Here is a 21,568-nt window from a genome sequence, read left to right as displayed (position 1 = left end):
GCGGGAGCGGCAGAGGAGCCGTGACCAGGGCTGCCCCTACACGAAGCAGCCTCCACCCGTTCCAAAACCAACCCCATACCAACCATCCATTTCCTTATCATGGCTATGTTAGCCACCCAGTAGTAGTTGCTGAGGTTCGGCAACGTCAGTCCCCCCCCCCCCCTCGCTACGGTTCCGTTCCAGCATCCCCCTCTTTACCCGCGGGGACTTCCCCGCCCAAACAAATCCCAGGATGATTTTATTGATTCTTTTAAAGAAGGACCGTAGAATGAAAATAGGGAGACACTGAAAAATAAACAGGAATCTCGGGACGATCATCATCTTCACCGTTTGTACTCTCCCCGCTAGTGACAGCGGGAGCGCATCCTACCGCCGAAACTCGCTCCTCATTTGCTCCACCAGCCTAGACAAGTTCAACTTATGCATCTTGCCCCAGTCATGCGCCATTTATATCCCTAAATACCTAAAACTTTTCCTAACCAGCCTAAACGGTAGCTCCCTCAGCCTATTCTCCTGACCCCTCGCCTGCACCACAAACATCTCGCTTTTTGCCATGTTCAACTTGTAGCCCGAAAACCGGCCAAACTCCCCTAGGATTTCCATAATCCCGTCCATCCCTGCCGCTGGATCCGACACATACAAAGCAGGTTGTCCGCGTAGAGCGAGACCTTGTGTTCAACTCCCCCCTCCCCCCCGACCATTCCCTTCCATCCCTTTGCCGCTCTCAGAGCAATTGCCAGCGTTTCTATGGCCAACGCAAACAGCTATGGAGAGAGGGGGCATCCCTGTCTTGTCCCGCGGTGTAGTCTAAAATACTCAGATGTCGTCCTGTTCGTCCTTGCACTAGCGTCCGGGGCCTGATATAGCAGTCTAACCCAGTCCACAAAGCCCTCTCCAAACCCAAACCGTCCCAGCACCTCCCATAAATAGTCCCACTCCATCCGGTCAAAAGCTTTTTTGGCATCCATTGCCACCACTACCTCCACCTCTCTGCCCTCCGGGGGCATCATAATCACATTGAGTAGCCTTCTTAGTTTGGCTACCAGCTGCCTGCCCTTAACAAACCCCGTTTGGTCCTCCACAATCACGGGCAGCCTTCGATTCTGGACGCCAGAATCTTGGCCAGCAGTTTAGCGTCCACATTAATCAGGGATATTGGCCTATAGGACCCACAAGCTTCCGGATCTTTATCCCGTTTTAATATCAGCGAGATGGTGGCCTGCAACATTGTCGGGGGTAGCATCCCATTGTCCCTCGCCTCGTTAAACACCCTAACCAGCACCGGCCCCACTATCCCCGAGAACTTTTTGTAGAACTCCACTGGATACCCATCCGGCCCCGGCGCTTTACACGACTGCATGGCCTTCAGGCCCCACATTACTTCTTCAGCTCTAATTGGGGCCCCCAGCCCCTCTACCATCCCCCTGCCCACCTTTGGGGCAGCATGGTAGCATTGTGGATAGCACAAATGCTTCACAGCTCCAGGGTCCCAGGTTCGAATCCCGGCTTGGGTCACTCTGTGTGGAGTCTGCATGTTCTCCCCGTGTCAGCATGGGTTTCCTCCGGGATCCGTTTCCTCCCACAGTCCAAAGATGTGCGGGTTAGGTGGATTGGCTATGCTAAATTGCCCTTAGTGTCCAAATTGCCCTTAGTGTTAGGTGGGGTTACTGGGTTATGGGGATAGGGTGGAGGTATGGGCTTGGGTAGGGTGCTCTTTCCAAGAGCCGGTGCAGACTCGATGGGCCAAATGGCCTCCTTCTGCACTGTAAATTCTATGAAGTCTATGAAGTCAGCCCATCTAAGAAGCACCTCATCCCCTCCGGCCCCATGGGGGGGGGTTCCGAGGTATACAGCTTGCTGTAAAAGTCCCAGAATACCCTGTTCAATCCTGCTAGGTCTCCAACCCGGTTCCCTGCCCCGTCCACTATTGTCCCTATTTCCCTGGCCGCCTCCCTCTTCCTAAGTTGCTGTGCAAGCATTCTGCTGGCTTTCTCCCCATACTCCTACACCGCGCCCCTGGCCTTTCTGAGCTGCTCTACGGCCTTCCCAGTGGATAGCGCCCCCAGCTCCGCCTGCAGTCTCCATCGTTCCCTAAGTAGCTCTGCCCTCGGGGACTCCGCATATTCCCAATCGGTCCGTATCATCTCCTGCACCAGTCTGTCCATCTCCGCCCTATCCGCTCTGTCCCTATGGGCTCGGATTGAGATCAGTTCCCCTCTCACCACCGCCTTCAGCACCTCCCAAAGCACCGCTGCTGAGACTTCCCCTGTATCGTTGGCCTGCAGGTAATCCTGCATGCATTTCCCCACTCTCTCACACACCCTCTCCTCTGCCAACTAATCTCCATTGTGGGCGCTGGTAACTTTCTTTGCAGACCAGCAGGTCGACCCAATGTGGAGCATGGTCCGAAATAGTGATCGCCAAGTATTCTGTATCCCTCACCCCCTCCAAAACGTCCCTACCCATAATACAGAAGTCAATACGGGAATAAACCTTGTGAACATGTGAATAGAACGAAAACTCCTTCCCCGTCGGCCGGCTGATTCTCCAGGGGTCTAACCCCCCCCCCCCATTTGTTCCATGAACCCTCTCAGTTCCCTTGCCATTGCCGGGACCCTGCCCGTTCTGGAGCACGACCGGTCCAGATCGGGGTCGAGGACTGTATTAAAGTCCCCACCCATAATCAACTTGTGCGAATCCAAGTCGGGGACTTTCCCCAGCAGCCTTTTGATGAAATCTACATCATCCCAGTTTGGAGAGTAAACATTGACTAGGGCCACCTTCACCCCCTCAAGCTTGCCCCGGACCATGAGAAATCTACCACCCCCTTCCGCAACTGTGCTGTCTGCCTCAAACTTTACCCGTTTGTTAATCATGATCGCGACCCCTCTGGTCTTAGCTTCAAGCCCCGAGTGGAAGACCTGGCTAACCCAGCCCTTCCATAATCTAATCTGGTACGCCACTTTCAAATGTGTCTCCTGCAGCAACATTACATCCGCCTTCAGAGCCCGTAGGTGCGCGAACACACGGGCCCTCTTGGCCGGCCCGTTTAATCCTCTAACATTCCAGGTAATCAGCCTGGTTGGAGGCCCCCCCACGCCAATCAGCCATCCGCCTTCTTGGGCCCACCCCCTGCCCATGTGTCGCGCCTCCCCTGGTCCGCCTCTTGGCAGCTCCCACCCCGACCCCTTCCCTGTTTTCTGGTTCAGTTCCCTCCCTCATCAGCAGGCCACCCCCCCCCCTCTCCCCCAGCAACAACCCCTTGTAACCTAACCCCTGCCATATACTGGCTGTATACACACACCCCACCTCGCTCCCATTGACTAGCTTAAAGCAGCTAGCCTGGTGGCTCTCAACTCCGGCGCCACCATGTCTCCCATCTATTGTCTCACCCCCCCGCCCCCCCCCCCCCCCCCCCCCCCCCCCCCCACACACACCCATCAACACCACCTCCCCAGAACAGCCCTGTTCGAGCAATCGCTCTGGGACCGAAACAGAGAGAAAACAAAGAACAAAGCTCGCCCCCACAATAGTGCAATTCAAACTGTGTAATGAGGTGGGCGCTACCACCCACCCCCCTCCCAACATTCCCAGAAAAAAAAAGGCAAAAAGCATCTGAACAGCCCCCCAGCACCCAATAACTTAAACTTTAACTATAACTTTGGCTTTAACTTTAAAACTTTCAAACACACAAACACAAGAACATCCCCAATTTTAAGTAAAAGAGCATGCCGAACGACATCGCTAACACGAAGGGCAATCTGCGAACAAATGCAAACATCCCTTAATTCACTCTAACTTGAGTCCATAGGTCCTCAGTTCGGCACCAGTCCATGCCCCTTAGCGAAGTCCATCGCTTCCTCCAGGTTGACAAAATAATGTTGCTGTTCCCGGTATGTGACCCAAAGCCGCGCCGGGAAATTATCCCGAACTTGACCTTTTTAAACAGGATCTCTTTAATTTGTCTGTAGGCTGCCCTCCTTCTGGCCACCTCCTGGCTCAGATCCTGGTAAATGTGCAGGACACTGTTGTTCCATGAGCAGCTCTTCGTGCTCTTGGCCTACTGTAGAACCCGCTCCTTGTCCACGAACCTATGGAACCTGACCACAATCACCCGGCTGCTGCCTCGCCTGCACTCTGTGTGCCCAGCACCAACGGACGCGGGAAGAAATCACACATAGAGCATACAACAGTACAGCACAGAACAGGCCTTTCAGCCCTCAATGTTGTGCCGAGCAATGATCACCCTACTCAAACCCACGTATCCACCCTATACCCGTAACCCAACAGCCCCCTCCTTAACCTTACTTTTTAGGACACTACGGGCAATTTAGCGTGCCCAATCCACCTAACCCGCACATCTTTGGACTGTGGGAGGAAACCGGAGCACCCGGAGGAAACCCACGCACACACGGGGAGGACGTGCAGACTCCGCACAGACAGTGACCCAGCCGGGAATCGAACCTGGGACCCTGGAGCTGTGAAGCATTTATGCTAACCACCATGCTACCGTGCTGCCATGGCATCCACTCCCTCGGCCCCCTCCGGGAGCCCAATGATTCTCAGATTCTGTCGGCGAGACCTGTTTTCCAGGTCCTCCAGTCTGTCAATCAGCCTTGATTGTTGCTCCTTCAACTTTCTAATTTCCACGTCCGCTACCGTTTGGAAATCCACCAGCTCTTCCACTGTCTTCTCCGGTGCCTGGACCTTCTTATCCTGAGCGTCCAGCCTCTGGTCCATGTGGTGAATGAGATTCACACGACATTATAGTTACCAATGTCACTCTGTTCCAAGTAGATACATGTATCAATATTGTAAGTGCAGCTGCACTATCTGACCACCAGGGGGAGTAGCTCTGGGAGTACTCGAGAGTTTGTACTGGGCTCCTCCCTTGGCTCCGTCCAGAACTCTTCCCCCTGGAGCTGCTGTATAAAGATCCGTGCCACAGAGTCAGCCAGCCAGTTCACCGAAAGTTCAACGGCTAACAGGCTGGCTCTGTTGTAAGTATATTAAAACCGCTATTCTAATCCTACAAGCATGTGTCCGTAGAATTGTTGGTTCCAACAGTCCAGTTGCTCCACCGCTTTCTGGAGCGGTTCCAAATTATCCCGCTTCAGTGCTGCGAAGCTCTCTTTCATGACCTTCAGCATGTTGCCCAGTGCTGTCAGGACCGTCCTTTCCGAGGTCCATTCATCGGCCATCTTTCCTCCCACTTGAGCTTCCACACCACCTTTGTTCAGCCCCTTCTTCGCCTGTTTTCGCTCCCTTCTGCTGCTTAAGTCCATACAACTCTGTATGGATTCAGATCTAGAATGCTATTGTTTTTCATTCCAGCGCTCAAAAGTTCAAAAAAGTCGGGGGAAAAGGTCTTAAAGTCTGATCGGAGCGAGGGCCACCAAATGCGCGACTTACTCCCTCATAGCCGCCACCGGAAGTCCCCACTTTTTCCAATCTTACAGTAGTTTCTCCCAAGACTTTATTTTAGATATTGACGTTATGGATACCCTCAACCAACCGGTCACGTAGCATATCACTAAGCGCGGCCCTAAACTTGCAATGCTCAGCAAGCCGATGGACCTTGACTATGAAGGCTGTGATGAACTCTTCAGGGTCCCTAACCACAGAGTTAAATTTATAATGTTGGAGGTTAATCAAGGGCCTTGGGTTAAATCAGTGGTGGGAAACCTGTAGCCTGGGGGCCACATGCGGCCCAACTGGGTTCTGAATGCGGCCGAAGAGACATTTTATTGATCACTGCCCATGCGCTGGGTTGCCACATTCTGCCAATTTCTATCCACATAGTTTTTCTCCGACCAATATGACTAAAGTGAAACACACTTAAAGCAAGTTAAGTGAAGTGAGGTGTGTTCTGAATGCATACAACATTGACTGTGAGAGCCGTGCACTCCCTCTCCGTCTAAAGTGTAAATATTTATTTTATTTTTACCTTTTGAAGTTGATGATAATTCTATTAATGTATAAATGATTAAGTATTTCCTGTAACTTGTTATGAAATATTCGGTGTGTTTTAAATGTATTTATCTTATTCATGGGGTCATGGTAAGTAAACATACCCAATTTCAATCTTGCAGCCCACTCACTAGCCGAAGTTGCCCATCATTGGGTTAAAGTGTTTGGCCAACTTGACTATGTGATCAAAGGTCTTAGAGTCAGGTACTTCCAGGGACATTGAGGTTTCTAATTAGATTATACTTTGGGGCTTGCAAACTGTCGGGAAGTATCACCTGCTGCTTGTCTTTCCCTGTGATCTCGTTCGCGGTGAAGTAGCGGGGTCGTTCGATGTACTAGCTCCAATTTTCAGCCCCTTTGTCAAATAGGTCTAATTTACCATTAAATAGGCATTTTGTCCTGCCTTGATTAGGTGTTGCTATTGGGTGGGGGGTTCAACCACCCCCGTATTGGTGAGTTGAGATATTGGAAGGGTCCAGGGGACATGTTGGGGGGTCTCGCCATTTTTAAATGTGCCCCAACCTCTTCCTACACTGGCGAGTGGAGCTCCTCAGTGCTGGAAATGAAACTAGGTGTGGCCTCGGCGGTGAATACCCCACTGAGGCCCCAAAATAAAATAGAGTCCCGTTATCAGCCATGCCCGGTAAATCTCATGATAGACCTCTTGTGAGATTTACAAGGCTTGCCACACCTCACGAGATTTAAAAGGATCTCGTGAGACATCACAATCCGGATCCCACCCACAATGGGCCGGGCCAGTATTTGGCAAATTTGCATATTAAAGTGAGCAGCTACTTTCACTTTGGTGTGTACTCGCCGAATCTGCCCAAGGCATTGGGATCTAATCCCATCACCTGGGAGACGCCTGGCGAGCAGCATTTGGCACTGGTCAATTACCCCCTTATAGGTAAGTTGGAGCATTGGGATGGTCCAGGGGTCACGTTGGGGGGTCTCGCCATTTTTAAATGGCGCCCCAATCTCGTCCTTCACTCGCAAGCTGAGCTCCTCAGTGCAGGAAATGAGACTAAGTGTGGCCTCGGTGGTGCATTCCCCACTGAGACCCCAAAGGCAGTACTAACGTCGAGAAACATCCGGCTAAATGGGCTTGACCTGAAACTTCGATCGCGCCCAATACCTCTCGTGTGGCTCGGTGTCATATTTTGTTTTATAATGCTCCTGTGAAGCTTTTTGGGACATTTTATTCTTTTGAAGGCCTTTTGTAAATATAAGTTGTTGTGTTAATACATGGGCTAACCTAAAAAAAAGTCAGCTATTGAACATGTAATAACAGTATTGAGTATAGAGGGACCACACAAAAAGAAAATTGTGTTGAACTGAGCATTTTGAAAAGAGAAATGAGTTAGGATGAGAGATTTGAACAAGTGGTGAAGATGGTAAATATAATATCCGACCAAGTTAAATATTTTTAGCCTAAAGCGGAATGTCATGAAAAATAAAATACTTTCCGTTTAATTCTTCTGTTTTCCTGCCTAAAGAACCACGGTTGTATTAGTGTTGTCTTTGCTATTATTAAAACAGGATTACAGCCTCATACTTTCAATGAACCAAGGTAGTTGACCCTGAGTATCGTTAAACCAAACATTCATAAATACACTGGGAATATTGGCTGCTGATTATCCATGACCACGCAGTAGATTTCTCTCCTGTTTTGACCAGTAATTGAGCCTGGGGGTATACTCGAACAGTGACTGCATTAGTTTCTGGCAGTGGTAGAAAAATTATTTCTCCCTCTTGGTTTTAAGTTGCCTCAAGTGTACAATAATGCTTGTTATAACACCCTCTACTCACTTTTTCAGTTCACTTGAGGCAATATTTTTTTATTTATGACATTTTTCTACTGTGAAACAGATACTAAATTAAGCATTGAAGCTTAGTTGAGAATTTGTGGATTGCTGAATTGAATTTGAAAGCTATCCATGATATCCTGGAAGGAATGCTATTGCATGAAATTGTATGCAGGTTATTAAATCCCTTGTTTTTCTGCGCTAATTGATGGAGACGGTTGCATAGAATTGTGCATGTTTAGTTCTGCTGATGTTTAACACATTTGCTGAATCCGTCACTAAAAGTAAAATAAAATCTACCAACTAAATGTTCTGTGACTGCACATCTCACCAGCTGAATGAATTGAGGCAGTAAGAAATCTTCATGAATGAAGATTTATGTGATTGTAAATTGTTCAAGCGCTCCTTATGAGCAAGGCAAATATGCAATTTCCCTGTTGAGTAATCTCATGCAAAATGAGTTCATAGAATAAAGAAAGAAACTCAGAAGTATTGTTTGTGTACCACAAGGAGGGCAGTGATAGACTTGAAGAGAGCTTGGACAGGCGAGTGGAAAGAGTCAACATGTGGCAGATGGAATTTAATGCAGAAAAATGTGAAGTGTTGCCTTTTGGAAGGAAAAACGAAGGAACATAAACGAAAGAATGTAATCTTGCAGGCCAGGCACAGAGACCAATTTTCATTCAAGGTGGCAGGGTTGAGAAAATGGTTAAAAAGGCATATGGGAAATAGGAGCATGGAAGGAAGGGCATGATGATGAACTTTTATAAAACACTGTTCCAGCCTTAACTGAAGTTTTGGGCAGAATTTTCCCAAAATCCTTCTTGAAAACATACAGGGTGGAATAAGACAAGAAAAGCTGTGTGAAACTTGCTGGTTTCACCAATGCCTTCACGCGCCTGGTCTGTGCAATTTCAAAGTGCTAGTGAGTATCACACAGCCAGCTGAGGGGGTGGGGCCTAAACACGGCAGCAATACTGGGATTCTGAGATCTCAAAGTTACCTTAAAGGCCCCCCCCCCCCCAAGGAGGTCGGTACCACCTGGCAGTCCCAACCCCCACGTGCAGAAGCACATCCTCCTCCCACCACACAAAAACCAAGGTGACCCAACACCCTCCAACCCCTCCACAATCTCCAGTATAGAAGGGGATCCCCAATGGGGATCCCCAGAGCACCTGTCATTGGCCCTGCCAGGGCGTGGTGACAGGGCACCGCACAGCCATGTCCTTCACTACCTAGGCTATAGTCACCTCTACACCCCTGGCATGAACATCATGACTTTTTCTCATTTTTGAAAACCAGTAGTGAATTCTCGTAGCTTGACGTCGCGCCAACTAGGTAGGAGGACAAGGTGTGGGTGCGCATTACGGCTGCACATGTCCGGTTTCACACTCTTGGCCTACCAGAATCCCACTTCAGTGGAGGCAGCTGATGACTTAAATGGCCAGTTGCTTCTGTAAATCGCACATGCATGAATCCTGGCACAACTCCAGTCCCACATCCGTGTAAATAGGAAGCAGCCATGTTTGGGGGCAGAATTTTGAACTTGCAGGCTCAGCCGCCATTTTTGCCCTGACGGGGCCATCGCAGTGAAAATTCAGCCACGGTCTCACAAACAGAAATCAGCTAATGGCCAGATAGTTTTTGTTGGTGATGGTGGTGATTTTTGCCAGAATACTGGGGAGTCTTCTTTGAGTAGTTTGTTGGTTCTTTAATATCTATCTGAGAAGGCAGTTAGGGTTTTGGTTTAACTTGTCTTCTAAGGTGGCAGCTCTTATCAGTTCAGCACCCTCTCACTGCTGTATTGAAGTATCAGCCAAGAGTTTCTGTTCTAATCTCCAAAATGGGACTTGAACAACAATCCTCAGAGATAGAGTTGAAAGTACTTCCCTGTGAGCTATGCCTGACACCTTAATTCACTATATGATATGACACTGAACCATTCAAGCTAGGAAGTTTGACAGAATAAATCTTGGCAGTGTTGATTTCAGCTGATCACAATGGATGCAGTATTGGGCATAACGGTTGATGTCAGCACCCAAACCAAGGAAGGATGGAAAGCTTGGGTGAAGTTCCTGCTGTCTGATTGCTCTCTGATGTTTATGTTGTAAGTGGCATGTGTGGACACAGTAAGGATCTATGAAAGCTTCACTGTTGAATAGCTTCCTGACTGTGTTCAGGTTCACACATGAGTACCCATTTGGGCAATGTAATATCGAGCTGTTCCTGTTTCTGTTACTGTTACCTATGGAAGTGAATTGAAACATTACTCAGGAGAATAAGGCTAAAGAAGAGAAAATCAGAAGGAATATTGGAGGAGAAAGCATATTTGGCTATGGGACTTAGAGCTGATCTTCACCTTCTGCCTGAAGAAGTATCTACCTTCTTGAAACTCTCATCACGAAGAGGAGTTCAACTGCCTTTTATGATCAGTTTACTGCGAAAAGAAATTGATCTTTGGATTTCATCTCAACAGGCATCACTGTGCGGTGCCATCGAATTCAAAGATGGAATTAGGCAGTTACCTACTGTAAAATTCAGGAAAGTCATCGAACGTCTTGGATTCTCCATATACTAAAATAATATTTGAGAGACCCGAGAGCAAGCCATCCTTCCACTTTGGCGGTTATTGACCTTGATATTAAATCTCCCAGACCAGGCTGGAGTGGGATATTAAAGTAAAAGTTTTCTCTTTGTTATTTTGGGGTTAAAGAATGATTGTCTGATTCCTGCAATGGTACAGACAAGTTTTTTTTTGCCCGAGAGAAGGATGTCATAACGTGGTATTGATGCCTCCAGTATGATTGGACTTGGGGGATATATGCTTTGCTGCATGCCCAAATCTGGGCCGAATATCTTATCCTATATTCTCATGGGCTGTACTCACTACATGGGAAGGTATGCACCATTTTACCATGTTTTCACGGTGTTATCCTCTTCCTCACGGTCCATACCAACTTGATGATTAAGCTGAACCAATGTATTGTTGTTCTGTCTTTTGCATTCATGTATGCTGAAACACTAGGGCTGTGCTGTACCAATTCTGAGGATTTGTTGTATGATTTGTAAAAATAAAAGACTCTAATAAAATTAATTTGGGGCAACACAGTAGCACAAGTGGATAGCACTGTGGCTTCAGAGTGCCAGAGTCCCAGGTTCGATTCCCCGCTGGGTCACTGTCTGTGCGGAATCTGCACGTTCTACCTGTGTCTGTGTGGGTTTCCTCCGGGTGCTCTGGTTTTCTCCCACAGTCCAAAGATGTGCAGGTTAGGTGAATTGGCCATGATAAATTGTCCTTAGTGACCAAAAAGGTTAGGAGGGGTTATTGGGTTACGGGGATAGGGTGGAAGTGAGGGCTTAAGTGAGTCAGTGCGGAGTCGATGGGCCGAATGGCCTCCTTCAGCACTGTATGTTCTATGTCTACGTAAATATATTTTAAAGAATGAAGCTGGGTACTGATGGCTCAAGAAGGTTTTTACAGCATGCTCGATGGGCCGGGGGAGCAGGTTCCTTGGGGAACCTTCCTTCTGCTAATCCTGCAGACACTTCAGCCCCTGCTGTGCTTGGCAACACTCTGCTCTGCTAACCCAGATCTGAAGAACGCCCTGTGATTACAATTGTGAGGGACCATTTTCAAGTGCCCCAAGCTGATTTTGGCTGAAAGTCAAAATTGAGGTTGTTCCATTAAGTTAAGCAGGACCACTGCATCTCCAGTCTTAATGGGTAACCCACACTACCAGGTCTGTGCTGCACCCTCATACTCTCGCCATCACTCCATAAATGTCAAGACGTTAGAGTAAACCCCAATTACTTTTCAAAAATGTTCTTGGGAAGTGTTTTGTAATGACTAAATTACATTTATTTTACCAATCTCCCGTCATCCTGAGAGGTTGACAGTAGGCCTCCGTGATCCACGGCAATCCTTGCGCTGACGCTGCTCACTTGATAGTGTTAGGTCAGGTCTTCCAGAAGACCAGCAAAAATGAAAGTAACAAAGTCCCAGTCAGGATCATGTACAATTTGGAGGAGAATTTGGTGCTGCCATGTTGTTTGATCTTGCTATCTATGTCCTAAATGGTAGAGATTGCAGGCTTGGGAAATACTGTTGAAGTACATTTGGTGGAACTGCTCCTGGAATAACCAGTAACTGGACATCAGGTCAAAACAGGATCAGATTATTATGATGTTCCCACGTGGGAATACCCTGCCAACTTGAGCAGTTGCAGCTCATACATGAAGAATGATGCTTTTGTTCAGGTTAATATAGAATTCTTAATATTCAAAACATTGTACCCCACTGGAAAGTGAATTGAGAATAAAAAGTGTGGATATTTTTATGTGATTTTTAAGTGTAGCATGTTGCAGTGTTGTGCATTTGAAAATGGGAGAAAATCGATTTTAGGTAAGACTGATCTTATTAGATTTCATAACATTATACTATAACCGTTTCTTTGAAAATGTTAATGTATAAAATGGCAGTTTATATTGTACAAAGTTGGGGTTATTTAACTCATTTTATCATTGGTGAATCCACTTTGAAAAAAGTATGCTAAAAGCCATATTTGTATAATATATCCAATAGAACATTATATGTTAGGGGCCTCACGGTAGCATGGTGGTTAGCATCAATGCTTCACAGCTCCAGGGTCCCAGGTTCGATTCCCGGCTGGGTCACTGTCTGTGTGGAGTCTGCACATCCTCCCCGTGTGTGCGTGGGTTTCCTCCGGGTGCTCCGGTTTCCTCCCACAGTCCAAAGATGTGCGGGTTAGGTGGATTGGCCATGCTAAATTGCCCGTAGTGTAAGGTTAATGGGGGGATTGTTGGGTTACGGGTTACGTGGGTTTAAGTAGGGTGATCATTGCTCGGCACAACATCGAGGGCCGAAGGGCCTGTTCTGTGCTGTACTGTTCTATGTTCTATGTTCTATGTGTGGGGAATAAATTTGGCTTTTTCATACGGCACACTGTTCTCAAAAAATGTTTCTGCGGATAAAGTAGATCTCTGTACATCAGGGTGCATTGTGTCTAATGTAAAACTTGCCACAAATAGACACATGTCCTATCCTGCAAACTTTGCTCTGCACAGCATAAACAGTTGCATAATGCCAGTGTCTGCTGTATAGAATTGTACATTGTAGAATATTAATAAGGGTACCATGGAATTAAACATAGGCTAGGTTTTACATTCTAGCTTACATTTTAAATGTATTTCTGCTGCTATTGGCAATGTTTTTCAAACTTCAACACGGGAGCATAGTCATCTTGATCATCATTAAAATATATTTTAAAATTAAATTAGTCTTGCATATTGTCAGTCCAGATAAACTTCTGCTCCAAAGCAGCGCCCTACAGTATTTTGCCTTCCAACAATGTTTGCTTCTAAAATGGATTGCACATACTGCCAGGTTCACAGCTGTTTTTAGGTTTTAAAATGAATGTCTCTGCATGTCCTGAAGCAACAGCACTCTATTGGCATTTTTTCTCTAATAGACAGACGATAAGTCCCACAGAAACACCATTACATATTAGTCTAGGTGAAATCTCTGACTTTTTCAACATTATTTGAACTATGCCAGTCAAAAATTGGTATATGAGCTGAATACATGCAGGCCTTGCATGAAGTGTTGGTGTACAGACAGGGGCTCCTCCTGTATAGATTCAAATTAGAACATTTTTTTTATTGCCATCAGGTTTGTATTTGTCCAGAAATGGACGAGTGGTGAGTGCTTTGTTGCACAGTCTTCCTGGAATGTTCAATAATTACTGACAGCCAGCTAAAACCTTGCTACGCAAATATTACTTCCACTCAAATTTCCTTCACCAGCACCTGTAGTGCGTGCCATTCCTTGGCTGGCTGCAGAAAAATAGCATATCATTTAACAAGTTAAATGACGATCGATGTCAAGGTGCCAGGTGTGCTGGAGACATGGTGCAAGAGACCTGGGCCATTCACTTAGGGTTTTATTTTAAGTCGTCTGCACACTCACCAGGAAGGTTTCACGTCGACATTATCATTTTGGAACTTTTACATTGAATTACAACTGATGCCAGTTCTTGTATATCACCTGTACACATATAATATGTGCGTACCAATATGATTAGGAATTCTCAATTCTTGGTCATACAGCCAATGACTAATTAATTCAAACTAAGCATCCTCTTCCACTCTGGTCCAACAGCTTTGTACAGTGAATTGTGCTCAACTTGGAAAAAAATAAGTCAAAGTATTATTATGTTTTGGCTACATGCCATTTTTGGATAATTTCCAACATGCACCTTGTGTAATACAAAGCTAAGTAGTGCTACTTTTTTAATGGTTTCGGGATAATAAGCTGATTATATTTATAAATTCTATTATCTCAGTTTCTTTTTCAATTAAAAGTAAGACTTGCATTTGTATACGCCTTTCACAACCAAGGAACGTTCCAACAAAATACTTTTTGAAGTATAGCCACCATTGTAATGTAGGAAATGCTGCAGCCAATTTGCGCACAGCATGCTCCCACACACAGTAATGTGATTATCAAATAAACTGTTTTAGTTCATTGAGGGTTAAGTGACCAGGACACCAAGGACAACTCCCTTGCCTGTCTTCACAATATTGTCATGGGATTTTTCATGTTCAGTTGAAAGGGCAGCCAGGACCTCAGTTTAATGTCGCAAATGAAAGGCAGGACTCCCTCAGAACGGCTCTCGAATGACAGCTTTGAATTTTGTCCTTAAGTCCTGGAGGGGGAATTTGAACACAACCTTCTGACTCAGAGTCGAGAGAAGCAATTACCCTAGGCTGATAGTTATTTTTTTTAAACCAATTTGTAATGCTTCATGCCATAACATGTTTCTTTAAATGATTGATTTTCTGTATGAGCTAATATTACTATTTTTAAAATTATATTTCCAATGCAATTTATTCAACAACATACTCAATAATGCTTTCCATTTTCCGTCACCTTTATTCAGTAAATGAGAACAGAGCATGGCCACCTTTTTCATACAATTCATGGGTTATTCAATTTGCACAGTACAACTGTCGATCATCATCTCTTAAAACCAGACCCAAATAGAAACAGAGGAAATAGGAGCAGGAGGAGGCCATTTGGCCCTTCAAGCCTGCTCCGCCATTCATTATGATCATGGCTGATCATCCAACCCAATAGCCTAATCCCACCTCCCCCCAGCCATATTCTTGATCCCCTTCGGCCACAAGCTATATCTAACTCCTCCTTGAAAACATACATTTTGTATGTTTTCTGTGGTAGTGAATTCCACAGGCTAAGCACTCTCTGGATGAAGAAATTTCTCCTCATCTCAATCCTAAAAGGTTTACCCTGTGTCCTTAGACTGTAACCCCTGGACACCCCCACCATTGGGGGAACTCCTTCCTCCATCTACCGTGCCTAGTCCTGTTAGAATTTTATAGATTTCTATGAGATCCCTTCTCGTTCTTCTGAACTCCATCGAATATAATCCTAGCAAACGCTCTCCTCATATGTCAGTCCCACCATCCCAGGAATCAGTCTGGTCAACCTTCGCTGCACCCCCTCTTTAGCAAGAATATCCTTCCTCAGATAAGGAGACCAAACCTGCATGAACATTCCAGGTGTGTCCTCACCAATGCCCTGTATAACTGCAGCAAGACATCCCTGCTCCTGTACTCAAATCCTCTTGCTATGAAGTCCAGTATACCATTTGCCTTCTTTACCACCTGCTGCAATTGCATGCTTACCTTCAGCAACTGTTGTACAAGGACACCCAGGTGTCATTGCACATTGACCTCTCTTAATTTATAGCCATTCAGATAATTTGCCACTCCTGTTTTTGCTACCGAAGTGGTAGCCTCACATTTATCCACATTATACTGCATTTGCCATGCATTAACCCACTCACACAGTTTGTCCAAATCACACTGAACCATCTCTGCATCCCCCTCACAACTCACTCTCCCACCCAGTGTTGTATCATTTTTGGAAATACATTTAGTCTCATCATCAAAATCATTAATATATATGCGGAATAGCTGGGGTCCTAGCACCAATCCCTGTGGTACTTCCACTAGTCACTGCCTGCCATTCAGAGAAAGACCAAATTATTATTTTTTTTTAAGTGCCCAATTTGTTTCTTCCAATTAAAGTGCAATTTAGCGTGGCCAATCCACCTACCCTGCACATTTTTGGGTTTTGGGGGTGAGACCTACGCAGACACGGGAAGAATGTTCAAACTCCACACGGACAGTGACCCGGGGCCATGATCGAACACGAGTCCTCAGCACCGTGAGGCAGCAGTGCTAACCACTGCGCCACCGTGCCGCTCAAAAGACCCAGTTATTCCTACTGTTTCCTGTCTTCCAACCAGTTTTCAATCCATACACTACTCTCAGTGCACTATTCTCAATCCCATATGCTTTAATTTTACACACTAATCTCTTATGTGGGACTTTGTTGAAAGCCTTCTAAAAGTCCAAATAAACTACATCCATTGGCTCCTCCTCATTAACTCGACAGGTTACATCCACAATGAATTTGAGTCAGGCATGATTTCACTTTCGTAAATCCATGCAATGGCTGTCTGATTCTACGACTTTTCCAAGCGCTCTGCTATAAAAGCTTAGATGATGGACCCTAGAATTTTCCCCACTACCGAGATCAGGCTGACTGGTCTATAATTCCATGTTTTCTCTGTACCTCCCTTTTTAAGTCATGGGGTTACATTAGCTACCCTCCTATCTGTAGGAACTGTTCCAGCATCGATAGAATCTTGGAAGATAATCACCACATGTAAGATTAGCTGATTGGAAACTGCCTTAGTTTAAAATAGGAAACAAAAAGCATGTTAAATATTGATAAATTAATGGCTGCTGCTTTTAATTTTATAACCTAAAGTTGAACTATTTTGAATTGTAATTGTAGTTGACAAACATTAAGAATCTGTATAATCGCCGACTCTAGTTGCCAACTCTCAATCAGTGGTTACGCTCTCACAGTAGAGTCAGGGGTGCAAACCCCATTCCAGAGACATAGGCACGTAACCTAGACTCTCACTTCACGGTAGTACTGAGGGAGTGCTGCATTGCCTGACTTTCCAAGATGTGAAGCTAAAGCCCTTTCAGGTGGACATAAAAGATCCCAAAACTTTTTTTTTTTCAAAAGGAGCGGGGAATTTCTGTATTGGCCTGACCAACATTTATTCCTCAATCAATATCTCTAAAGCAGAATAATCAGATCACACTGCTTATGGAACTTCGCTAAATCTAAAGTGGCAGCTATTTTTCCTACACCACAACGTTGTCTACATTGCCTGTAAAGCCTGTTGGGACACTGAGGTTATGAAATGGTGTTATTTAAATACAAGTTGCTTTCTTTAGAAAAGATTCTTATTTAATGTATTAGTTATTTTTGGCATGATGTTTGGTGCATTTTAAATGAGATGTATTTACTGAAAGGCTTAAAATCTAGTCTCGCATTCCCACCATTAACTGGTATATGTCTAGGTGTTACAGATACTCTCAATGGCCTTTTCTGTCTTAATCTTTACGAACATAGAATAAAGTAAATGTAATCAAAATAATAAATCTTGGGTGGGATCTTCTGTACAACTCGCCATGTGTTTTGAGCCGGCTATTGGGCGGCAGCAGGATCCTCTGGTCCCGCCATTGTCAATGGGAATTCACGTTAGATGCACCCCTCGCCGCCATGAAGCCCCCAGTGGGAGTGTGCCGTTGATGTGGCCAGGAGACTCCGCCGGGGTGAACGGTTTCAAAGTTGCGGCGATGGGCTCCCCAATGTTTCAGCAATTTTATCTTTGAGTAGCTGAACTATATGTACTATAAAGATTTGGGTTTGATCTCAACAACTGCAATAGCAGAGGCAATATCATCGTCCTTAAAGTGGTAATGAATGCACAATGTCAAAATTTTAGCCTGAAGCAATAACAGCATTATCTTTGGTTTGAGTCACTGAAAACTGCCATTCATCGGTTGACTGCTCGGTTCCTATTCATTGTGCATCAAAACATCTCTAAGGAGAATGATATCTGTTCCGCACTCATACTATCGTTTGTGCAAGTTTTTTTTAATATTAGGAATGCAAGTCCCAAACTTGGAGCCAAATTGAAGTAAAACAAGCCGTGTACAAATGTTAATTGAGCTGTAAGGGTTCACCAGATGTTTTTATTGGCAGGTTGGGGACCATGTTTGAGGGTCAGCTCTAATATTTAAATACTTGTTTTAACTCATTTAAAACCGTGGAATGGAGCACAAGACCAGTAGCTGCAGTTCAAATTTCACCCAGACTAGACCCTATTTACAGTGATTGGCTCCTATCTGGCTGGAGCTATAAATCATCTGCTCAGGAGAAAGCTCCATATTTACATATACAGAACCTTCACCTAACATTTTAAAAATGTAACTGTGTAGAGGGCAGAGAGGGGAAAAGCCCACTCTGTACGCATTTAAATTATACGGGTTGGTTGGCTTAAAAAATGCTGACTGGTCCAGCATACCTCATGGCCTTGTGAGCTAGGTTTATACTTCATTTGATATCTAACCCAAGAGGTGTGAGATTGCTTCCTCACCGGGATATCTCACTTCACTTCTCCATCAAGTAAAGTTAAACCCTGAAGTTTACCGGATGCTTGCAGCAGAAATCAATTCATACAGCAGAAATCAATTGAATCAAGTCAACTTGGGGCTGGTTTAGCACACTGGGCTAAATCGCTGGCTTTTAAAGCAGACCAAGGCAGGCCAGCCTCCCCGAACAGATGCCGGAATGTGGCGACTAGGGGCTTTTCACAGTAACTTCATTGAAGCCTACTCGTGACAATAAGCGGTTTTCATTTTCATTTTTCATTTCAATTCACACGGCAGCCCTTGTGTTATAAATGTACCCGTCAAATAGCAGTAGTTGTCTCTTCATGGGAATTAAATAACACAATTTTAATCCTAACCATATATAACAATTTCTGAAAGTGGAAATAACTCCCGGTGGGTGTAATACTGTATTGCATTTCTTAATGACAAGAACCAATGGAGACTTTGAGGTTTAGCAGTGAATGTGAAAAATGAGATGCAAAAAAGTGCATAATCTTTTTTTCAAGGTCTGCCATTATGTTAAGCACAAATCTGGTACTCCAAGCATATTCTTCTTTGTGAATCTATAACATGAGCGATGCATGGTCTTTACCTATAAATGCAGTGCAACAGCTGGGGATTAGTTATTAAAGCCCAAGAATCATGAATAACTCTCGCAAATAGTTGTATCTTGTTTGAGGAGGCAATGGCGTCGTAGTATTGTTGCTGGACTAATAATCCATAGACTGTGGGGTAATGCTCTGGAGACCCGTGTTTGAATCGTTACCACGCAGATGGTGAAATCTGAATTCAATCTAAATCTGGAATTAGAAAGTCTAATGATGACCATGAAAAACCATTGTCGATTGTCATTTTAAAAAAAACTCATGTGGTTCACTCATGGCCTATATGTGACTCCAGACCCACAGAAATGTGGTTGGCTCTTAAATGCCCTCAGTGATGGGCAATACATGCCAACCCAGCTAGCGACGCCCACATCCCATGAACGTAAGGATCCGCAATATAGGGACAAATTTTGATTTGTGATTATTTTGCATCATATGTGTATGGCTGTCTTAAATTAAGATGTTTATGGGAGTAGCCATCGTTTAGGTTTGGATCCAACATTCTGCCATGTCCCGGATATAAGACATGGAATCAGAGGGCAACATTAAATGGAACATAAATGGAATGCCTGTTTTGGAGTTTTGCAATTATTGGCTACAATTTACAGAATAATACTTGTCAGATGGCCATCCTATCAGATGGTGAGGGATAATCTAACAAGGAAAGGAGCAAAATAAAATATTAAAGAAAATAGGCAACTTATATTGGATAATACTGGCCCCCCCACCACCACCACCACCACTAGTTTTGGTTTCCCTGGAAGTGGAAGCATCTTGGCTATGTTCGATCAAACCCTTTCAGTATTCTCTCTTGGCTCACCCTCAGACTTTTTCAAGAGAAAAACCCCAGCCTATTCAATCTTTCCTGATGGGTATAACCTCTTAGTTCTAGTGTCATGATAGTAAATCTTCTTTGCATCTTCTCAAATGCCTCTTCAATAACATGGAAACGAGAACTGTTGAACATTTAAACGCAGCCTACCGTCTAACCAAGGTGCTGTACAAATTTTACTTCATATCTCTGATATCAACTTTATTTCTCTGGAAGTGAATCTTAATGCTTTGTTTGCTTTTTTATGGCCATATTAACCTCCACCACTATGATTAGTGATGTGTACATTTGTACCCTCTCTCCTATTCGGATGCTTATTTTCCAACAATAACAAGAACTTATATATGTAGTGCCTTTAACGTAATAAAATGTTTCAATAGCCAGGGGTCATAAAACAATATTATGCCCAAACCACGTAAGGCAATAGTAGGGCAGAACCAAAAGCTTAGTTAAAGCAATGGTTTTAAGGAACATCTTAAAGGCGAAAATAATGGGGCTGGATTCTCCATAGCCTGATGCCGAAATCTACAATGGCGGAGAACTGCTCCCGGTGCAAAAATTGGGGCAGGCGGCGGTTGGCGATTTTCTTCCCCCTCCAAATCGGCGTTGTCGGGACATGCGCTGCGCGCAGTTGCGACCCGTCGGAGCGCCATCAGCTGGCCTACCTGCGATGCTCCAGCTCCGATGGGCAGAGTTCCCGATGGCACGAGCCACGTGTTGTCCCAGCGGTCAGGAGCCTGGTGTGCTGATTGCAGACAGTGTTCAGCGCCGCCATACTCGGCCAAGATCCGTGCCGCTGCCTGGGGGGGTTCTGCTAGGACTGGGGGGAGTAGTGGGGGTGTGGCCAGGAGGGTGGGCTGTGGGGCCAGGATGGGCGGGAACACGATCGAGCATGACCGGTACCATGTTTTCCGGCACAAACGGTACCGATGTAGCCGTGTGTGGCTGCAGCTTGTCAGCCCTGCGCATTTGCGGACCCGGGACCTGGCGTTCTACACCCATTTTCCGCGCGTTCCATGTGTGTTTCACAGGGCGCTGGTGCTAGCCCCTCACCGATACTGGAATTGGTGAGGGTTTGCGCCAATTTTCCTGTCGTGAAACACCATGGATTCTCCGTTGGCACCGGCACTTCGAAAACGGAGAATCCAGCTCATGATTTAAGAAATGAATTCCAAAGCTTAGGGCCCAGACAGCTGAAGGCGTGGCCGCCAATGATAGAGCAATAAAATTGGCAATGTTCAAGAGGCCAGAATTAATTGTACACAGATGTCTTGGGCGGTTGTAGGGGTGGAGGGAAACTCAGAGCTAAGGAAGGACGAGGGAATGGAATGATTTGGAAACAAGGATGAGAATTTTAAATAGAGGTATTGCTTAACCAATGCCAATGTAGGTTCATGAGCACAAGTTAATGGGTGAACGGGACTTCATATTCAGAGGTTAGAATGTGAGAACCCAACCAGGAGTGCATTGGAATAGTCAAGTCTACAGGTCACAGAGACATGGATGAGGGTTTTAACAGCAGATGAGCTAAGGCAGGGCAGAGCCGGACAATATTACCGAGGCAGAAATAGGTTATCTTTGTGATCCCACAGGCATCAGATGTGTCATCAAGGTCACAAATGATTTGGTTCAAGCTCAGACAGTTGCCAGAGAGAAAAATGGAGTCAGTGGACAGAGAATTGAGTTTGTAGTGGGGTTTGAAATCAACGACTTTGATCACCCCATTATTTATTTGGAGGAAATGTTTGCTCATCCGGTACTGGATGTCAGAT

At 45.3% G+C, this 21,568-nt stretch overlaps 1 protein-coding gene across 12 annotated transcripts in view; it reads left to right on the top strand.

Annotated features, from left to right (window-relative positions):
- LOC119974015 (ERC protein 2) overlaps nucleotides 1-21,568 on the top strand; it is a 1,008,595-nt gene that overhangs the window by 911,509 nt on the left and 75,518 nt on the right. The window lies entirely within an intron of this gene.

This window comes from Scyliorhinus canicula, chromosome 11, assembly GCF_902713615.1.
Source record: "Scyliorhinus canicula chromosome 11, sScyCan1.1, whole genome shotgun sequence".
NCBI lineage: Eukaryota > Metazoa > Chordata > Chondrichthyes > Carcharhiniformes > Scyliorhinidae > Scyliorhinus > Scyliorhinus canicula.
Note: the sequence above shows the minus strand (reverse complement) of the source record. Positions and strands in the feature narration are given on the sequence as shown.